Source organism: Lactuca serriola, chromosome 8 (genome assembly GCF_051521515.1).
Source record: "Lactuca serriola cultivar US96UC23 chromosome 8, Lser_US96UC23_V15, whole genome shotgun sequence".
Lineage (NCBI taxonomy): Eukaryota > Viridiplantae > Streptophyta > Magnoliopsida > Asterales > Asteraceae > Lactuca > Lactuca serriola.
The window spans coordinates 115,752,793-115,762,014 of record NC_136415.1 but is presented as its reverse complement, the minus strand read 5'-3'; positions in this window follow the sequence as shown (position 1 = coordinate 115,762,014).

Genomic DNA, 9,222 nt, shown 5'->3' with positions numbered 1-9,222 from the left:
TAATAATCGAATCCAATATGGTCTCAGAACCCTTTTGAATATAAATAGAACCACCTTTTATTTATCACCATGTTGATTACACATTATTCATTGTATAATGTTTCAAACAATCAACTTGAGACTTGAATAAAAACAACAGTCGTCCCATGCTCCTAGCATGTACACTTTGTTTTTCTAAACAATAGTTATGCCATACTCCAAGTATGCACACTATGTTTGTCTATGATCCTTACATTGTGATGTAGATCAATTGAGCATGATTCCAATGATACTCATTTCACAATCCCAAATCCTTATTGTAAATGTGAGAATCCCCGATTCCTATCATTTACCAAAAAATCTATTAGATTTTAAACTTTTATGCAATGTTCATCTTGTAATTATTATGCACAAAGTCACCAAAACCTTGTCACCAGTCATTACAGAGTATTCCAAAGAAGGTCAACCTCTATGGAACGGAAGTCTCATATTCAAAGTACATTGCTTTGAACATCCTTCTTGCATTAAGGTTTTCTAATCTTACATAGATTGAATAACTTCCACCTATGGAGACATTTCCATAGTCCCATTTTGACTATCACTTCCGAACAAGAGTTACTTCTTTTCAGAATATGTCAATATGGTCCTTTCCGACAACTTACATCATACTTCCAACTTTCCCTGAGCAACCAATCTTTGGCGAACCTCAGATTGTCCTCGACAATTGCTTAATCACTTTAGTCATATCCAATTCTAGACTTTTCCCTTCTCAATGCCTTAAGCATTTGGAAAATTTAGAAAAGATGAATATTATAGCACATGCAATTGATCCTATATCCGAAGCATATGGGACACGATTCATGATGTTTGACATAAAGGCATGATACTAGACCAGTCTTTTGCTACAATATTTTTTATTTGCCATGTTTTCAAAATTTAACTATGAAGAGGGGTGCCGTAATCATAATCGAATTTTGAAAACGCAATATATATAGAATTTCTTCAAGTTGAACCATTCCAACATAAAATTCACACACACACACACACACATATATATATATATATATATATATATTCTTGACTAAAGATGATTAAAATCTCAATCTAAGCTTTAGAATTGAAATGAAGTATAATTTCCTCTCCCTTAATTATAGCAAAACAACTTTTCAACCCCTGCAACTTCACGAATTGAAACTTTGTTTTCTATAATTAACATTGCTAACTTGTAACACTAAACATAATAATCATGCTCCCACTAACATGATGATTATCAGCATAACACTTATGCTCCCACTAGCTCTAACATATTTCCAGAAATTTGCTGGACTTCTGAAATTTAGATTCATACACCCTTTCTTAGATAGCTCACATGTGTGTCTAAACAGTTTTCAGGACTATGAAAAGGGATGTCGTAATCATGGTCTCAATTGCTTAGGCATTTGCCATTTCTCACAAGTCCATGTTAGTGTGCCGGTTAACCACACGCGCTCCACTAACGACTTTTTGAAAATGCAAATAACACAATTGATATCTACGTAAAATCTACTTAGTGAAAGCGTTTCCTCACCATCATTTTCATGAATCGGAGAGAAACCTTATGACACTTAGATTTTATAGTGTATGAGTTCCTATCCATGTGAATTTGTCAAAACCATAATCACAAGATAAGATTAGTGACAAATTCAGCCTTACATGGATTAAACTTGTTCAATTTTAGTTTCTTGTCACCTTGGTAGCACAAGGCCCACCAATGCTTCCAAGTTGAACTCTGATAACTCACATGCAAATTCAACTTATTTGAAGTAGGTATAGAAATAAGAATTATGTCAACACGATAGGTTGCAAACCTTAAGTCGTGTGCTAGTGATAAATTACAGGTTTTACTCTTGATTAAATCTTGAAACTCTTTCAGGATCTTTAAGGCTCCCATTGTCCCCTTAACATACTAGTTTCCCCAGTCAAGAACCATTCCTTGACAAAACAAATATTCAAGGGATAGTGCGGATTCTTATCAGGACTAACACTTCACATAATTGGTCTTAGTTGGTCTTTGTCTCATCCAAGACATCACAACTTACCAATCTCAAATGTACAAGGGTAGAAAACATTTTACTCTTACATTTGACTAGTGTTAATAAATCTTCCTTTATGTCACTCAAAGTTACAATCTTGGAGTATGACTCTAAGAATTGTTTTGGAACGAAGTATGACTCATCTTCTTGATTTTAACCAATCCAACAATTCACGACCTCTCTTCTTAGCCATAACAATGCACTAAGACGTCCTTAGAGTATGAATTTGTGATATGGTTTTATAATCATTAAGATGATCATGAAATACGATACTAAAGTACTCTCCCATCCTTTCAGATTTGAGAAACTTTTATCTTTCTGCCTAATTTGATTCTTCTCATTTGTTTTGTCATACATTGTAACCTTTCCAATGTTACAGAATTATACTTAACCTCATAAGTATAATCATATTTACTAATCTTTAGTAAATCATGACAAATCAATCTTTGTGGTGGACCTTGACCAACGCACACCCAGTGTACCTAATTCCTTAGTCCTTCAATTGGCTCACATATACATGTGATCAAAGAATTAGTCTTAATTTTCAAAGATGAAAATTCTCATTCATCATACAATACAACTTGTATGATTCCAAGTTTCTGTCCAATTAAAACTTGGGTGATGAAAAACTTTCTTCATTTGGTAAATTCAGACACTACCACAAGTGAAAGAATCAAATCCACTTTCCAATATTGCTATTACTGGAAACATATAAGCAACAATTTTCCACAGATGCCATTGTAAGGATATTTTTTAAAATAAATAAAATTAAAACCCTTTTTTCTTTTATTTTAAAACTTTGTGGAAAAACTTATCCTTACAATCCACATGAAAACCTTGTTGTTATCTATTCATAAGCAATATATTATAACTCTTAAGCAATAGCTCAAAATTCTGATTGCCGAACCATGCGATCGAAACCCACCTTTGCAATCAGAATCAACATATACTTACTTTAAGCTTCCTATCTTTTCTTTGATTCTTAAAAACATAAACATGCGACCCACTCACATTATGTAATAAGAATCTCCGAATAGAAACTTAATAGAGTTAGACAGTGGACTTTAACTAAAGTAGAGTCAAACCTCTTGACTTGATCAACCTTATGACCTTTCAGGTGAATAGGGCGGCTTCGCAACCAATGCCCCTTCCTTCGGCAACAAAACATATGGACCCTTTGGTAATGACACATGAGACTATCTCAGACTTAGCCTTTCTCTTTACCATTTGGTCAACCGAGTTGACTATGGCCGATCCCTTTCCATTGGGAAGAGAAATCTTTTTCTAGATATCCAATGCTACCATTGTCAATGTCCATTTAAGACTTGGGAAGTTGTTCTTTTAATCAAATTTTCTTTACTGGTGTTCCAAATCATTGCTGATTCCACAACACCAAGCAAATAGATAACATCATTAAGGGTCATGTCATAGTCTGTCTCATAGTAGTCCCAAAGAGACTCACTATGTTACTAAGAAAGTGATTGAACATCCAACTTTCACGAGACTTTGACACCCAACTCTCCCGGCTTGTCAATATGTGACTTTATCTCCAAGATGTGAGCACACATAAACTATGCTTGCGAATAGGGATTGAGTGACTTTAAACTTTTCAAGAACTTGTGGGTGAGGGAGAATAATTGGAGGAGGTGGAGGAAGTGAAGCATGATGTTGAGGGACACCATCTTCAAGAGATTTGGGAAGATCATAATTGTCTGAACCAGACATCTATAATGGGAGAAAATCAAGTTAGTTGATTCAAAGTCCTTAATATAACACCCAATATGAAATATTAAGGCTAGGACCCAACACAATATTTTATAATTTGGAAGAGGGATGCCGTAATCCAAGCTATAAAATATTTGAAGGTAGGCGAATGACGATTCACCAATTTCCACCATGAAAAATGAAATAATTTATTAGGTTTTAATTGGATTTGAAATTCCTAGATCTTTTGAGATTCATTGAACTTTTCAATGACATGTTTCAATCTCGAGTGTGCCCTCTCAAATTTTGTGACTGGGATGCCGAGGATCACAAAACAAGGTGTGAATAACCATACCAATTCATTTGGTATCCTTAATATTATCACCCAATCAATGTGCCGGTTAACCACATACGCTCCATTGATCTATGACAAACATTAAGTCACCCTTCATGATCCTTACTAGTCCAAGTTAGTGTGCCGGTTAACCACACATGCTCCACCAACGACTTGGTAAGGTACAAAGTGTGAATTCCATGGGATAGCACCAAATTCACATTTTTCCTAAAGTAACTAAGATTGGGAATTAAATAAAACATTTAGTTACTTTATAATAATCATTATACTTTTAATGAGAATTTAAAGTCATTGTCCTACCCGTTCGGCTAACGACCCTCCACCAGTCAAGCAAGCGGTGGGTGAGAGTGGACACCCATTAAGTTGCCATTTTATAGACAACAACCTTATACCCACCTTATAGACCGGCTTCGTGAATGAGGCCTACTAACGGTAAAACGACTTGTTCTTATACATATATATATATATATATATATATATATATATATATATATAATAATTAACCATTAATCTTATAATAGTATAAGGGTAGAATTTTAACTTTTAAAACTTCTAGGGTATGGAATTAAAGTTTGTGTGAGACTTTACAAATTCCAAAACTTGAGGGCAAGTTTTGAACAATTCATAAACTTTTGGATATTCATAACTTATGAGTTTTAATTAAGTGTTTAATACTTTTAATTAAGAGTCTCTTGGAAATCCATAACTTGAGGACAAGTTATGAAGTCCATAAAAGCATTTATGGGAAAAACTCTTCAAGAAAATGTAACCTACAACTTCTTAAAAACATTTAAAAGAAAAAACTCTTGTAATTCCATAACTTGAGGACAAATTAAGAATTCCATTAAAACACTTTAAGATCAAGAATTAACTAACAAACAATTTGCAAATAATTCCTATGATCTAACAAAACTCATATGAACATGAACATCCACATCAACAATTTCAAGAATCATATGAACACATATAAACTTGAAATTTGATTATAACTTTGAAATTGGTCCACCATCATCATTACCACATCAAAAGCAGGTTTTATGAGTCAAAAAAAGTTTAAGGTAATGATTCTAGACCAATTCCAGCACCAAAACTCGAAGATATGCTGTCTGGGGGTCCAACTCGTCGAGTGCATGAACCAACTCGCCGAGTTGGATGAATTTTGTCTTGGACTCGTCGAGTCCCTTCATGGACTCGGCGAGTCTGCTGTGCAGACAGCACATAAACTTCAATTTTCAGCAATTTGCATCAAGTATTCAAGAAAACAAACCTGGCTCTGATACCACTGTTGGGTTTTGAGCAATCTAACACTTCCTAAGTGTGCATGCAACCCTAATAAACCTTGGATCTATGTTTTCTTCTAAAATACATTCAAATAATAATTTCCAAGGTTTCTTCCTAACTAGCATAGCATAAGGATTATGAATCATAAAACTACTAGTATAAATACATACCTTTTGATGATGGTTGATTGTTTGGAGTTTGAGAGCCAAGCACCAATAGTGTGAATGCCTCAAATGGAATCACAAATCACCACAAACACTTGGAAAACTTTGAGAGAGTGTATACACACATAGAAAATCGGCCACACACACAAAACCACACTTGTGGCTATTTCATGCAACATAAGCATGCTTATATAGTGTGCATGGTTAGGGTGAAACCCTAATAACCCATGACCTTTCCTTTTCCAAGGATCCATAGGTTAAAATCTCCATGGATCATCCATGGACTTCCATATAAGCCTAGCCCATTAACAAATGAGTGTTAGCCCACACCATATAAAACAATAGCCCACAATTTAATTAGTCTTCCTTTTAATCTCTAAATTAATTCATAATTAATTTAAGACTAAGACTAATTAAATAACTTCATATTAATATATTATAACTTACAATATATTAATAAACATATGTGTATAACTCTCATAAAATTATCCATAAATAGTTCGGGTGAAGTGCAACCCAAATGGACCATGCCGGGTCGGGTCAAGTATGTACCAAATAAGTTATGGACTTAGACACCTTATCCAACATCATGGAAGGTCCAAACACATCGACAAACAAATATCACTTCATAAGATACAAGATAGAACAAGGACTCCTCGTGGCAAAGAGGGTATCATCAGACGAGAACCCGACAGATCCCATCACGAAGGGATTGAGTAGGGTTAAGCATTTACAGCATGCGAGGTGAATTGGGCTGAGAGATGATATTAGTTTTAATGATTAGATATATGTTTCAAAACTTGTAATAGATAAAATGTAATTGACATTTGATGCTTAAATAAAACGTGTTTTTTATTTACTAGTATGGTACTGTCTCATGTCAATTGTTTACTATTGTTTCATTTTGCATGGTTTGACTTCCAGAATAATTGTATTATTCAAACTATCCACAGTCGATCATACGTTGGATGTAGGTACTGAATCAAGACTATCAAGAATTTGGCTCGTAGATTTTTTTGAATTGTATTAGACATAGCAATGGTTGCTGCAACATTCATGAGTGCTCATAAGGCCTGAGTATTGGATCTAACCCACGCTCACTTGTATCACTTCATGGAATTTATCTCGAGTGATCGTGAGACAATAATATCATATAATCTTCAAACCTATATATATGATTTGTTAACTATGAGTTGGTCGTACATTGATAGTACGAAACGCATCGGTAACTCAATGTTATAAAACGTACTGTTGTGTATGGTTTAGTGAATAGTTAGTATAAGCATATATTGTCAAATTTATTTGTTCCATTTAGTCCTTGGAGGATTAAAAGCACTATCTTGGGCCCCTCGATGATTTTGTTTTGACTTGTGTGTCGAGCCCAGTCAGAACTAAATTGATGTGTTCCATTAAGTTCTATGTCAAACGAAGTAGAAATTAAGAAACAAACTGCTGGACAATAAGATTGACTGTGTTCCATGTGTTTGTCCGACTAATATCTTGAGAATAAAGGTTCTATGATCACTTATCTAAAATGGTACGTCTAAAATGGTACGACAAAGGCATTTAAGAGCCACGATTGCTATTCGGATCTTGAAGTTATACCTACGACTATAGTTATGAGACTTATCCAAGTGAGATATTGTTGGATAAGGTGTCTAAGTCCATAACTATATTTGGTATGTACTTGACCCGAGAGTAGCATGGTCTATTTAGGTTGCACTTCACCGGGACAAATTTGAAGGATGGACGTTTGAGAAAAGGATAATTATGATTTATTAATATATTATAAGTTCTAATATATTAATATGAAATCATATTATTTAATTAGTATTGATCAAGAATTAATTTGGAATTAATTTTGTGATAAAAATAGACTAATTAAATATATAGGGATTGATTGCGTAAATCATTCATCTATATAAAGTGGGCTAATGATCCATGATTCCATATGTTTGACTAAACCCATGTGGTGACCCATGGATACTCCATGGAGGTTTAAACCTATGGAGCATGAGGAATGTGGAAAGTCATGCACATTAGGGTTTGCATGGTGTAACGCTAATGTAGCCACACTACATAAGAAGCCCTTTGGTTCATGAAATCAACACCTAGAGTCCTTATATAGTGCTAGCCGATTTTGAGTGCATATTATCTCCTCTCATGTTCTTCCATTTGTTGGTGGTGATTTGTGGTTCCACTTGAGGCATTCACACTATTCGTGCTAGGCTCTTAAAGCTTCAAGGTTTCAACTACACTAAAAGGTATGTCATCTAACTAGATTTTTCTAGTATAGTTACTCCATTGTATGCTAATTAGGATGATGCTTTGGAATTTTGAAAGTTTGCGTGTATATTAGAGAAAACATAAATCCTAAGCATTTAAGGTTGCATGTACACCATAGGAGTGTTAGAATGCTCAAACACACACACACACACACACACACACATATATATATATATATATATATATATATATATATATCTTAACATATAATCCAGAAAATAATCATTCAATTCACATACGACTACCAAAAAATATTTAACCCTTTGATTTATGCTTGTATTAAATCATGTTCATGAACGGGACTATGCACTCACTTGATCAATATGTGTGACTGACGATTTCAACAGCACTTCACTTTGCACCTCCAAAGAGACCTAGACGTATAAAGCACTAATCCTTAGTCTAGTTTCATATTCCTGGAGACTATAATAACTATAGTCTAGACTCCTCAATATTCTCAATGTCTACATCAAGATCTATCAAGTAAGGAATAACCAGGTAGGATCATATCGGTGATAAAGTCCATTTGGTATATATAATATATTGATTGGAAATCCCACTTAAAAACCTCACTAAGTCTAGCCGAGACATCATCCCCGTAAGTACATCAATCTGTATGATGACTTGGAATCACTGATAAATCTTAATTATAGGTTCATAATGACGACTATCACTATAATTAAAAGTTACACTTAAATAAAATAAGTCTAGCTTAACTTACAGAGCACACTGATGAAAAATGGGAATTAAGCAGACATAAATCTAACTCAAGAGCTCCTAATCGTCATCTATCCAACACCATAGGGCTTCGCTGACTAAAAACATATGGAAACGCTCGACCAAAACCCAGAGAAATCGAGAGAGAAACGTAGCGATGGTGTGGGATTAAACTGAAATTCGACTGCTATTTATATAGGTATTTCATTTGCGCAACAAACATAGATAAGGTGTGCATTGGGCATCTGGTCGGAAGAGTGTGGCATGCACTTTCTGATGGGTTTTAGCCATAAGAACTTTCCTATGTGCGCATGCAAAACCCTAATGCTTGGATCTAGGCTTTCTAATTAAACATGCTTTGAATCCAAGACTTCTAATGACTATTTAGGAATAAGAACAATGTTAAAACAGATCTAGAATCATATCTTTGAATTCCTTGTTGATCTTGTTGTCTTGGAGCTTCTAGAGTCACAATTGTCACTCCTCTAATGGCTTACAAACACCAAATAGCAAGGAGGATGATTTAGGAGAGAGGAGAGGGAAGGAAATCGGCCAGGGTTTCTATGCTTTAGATGAAGTGCCGATTTCCTTATGCCATAGGATCTATTTATACTTGTAGACTCCTAAAGGGTTACAACCTAAACCCTAATTGGATAATCTTCTC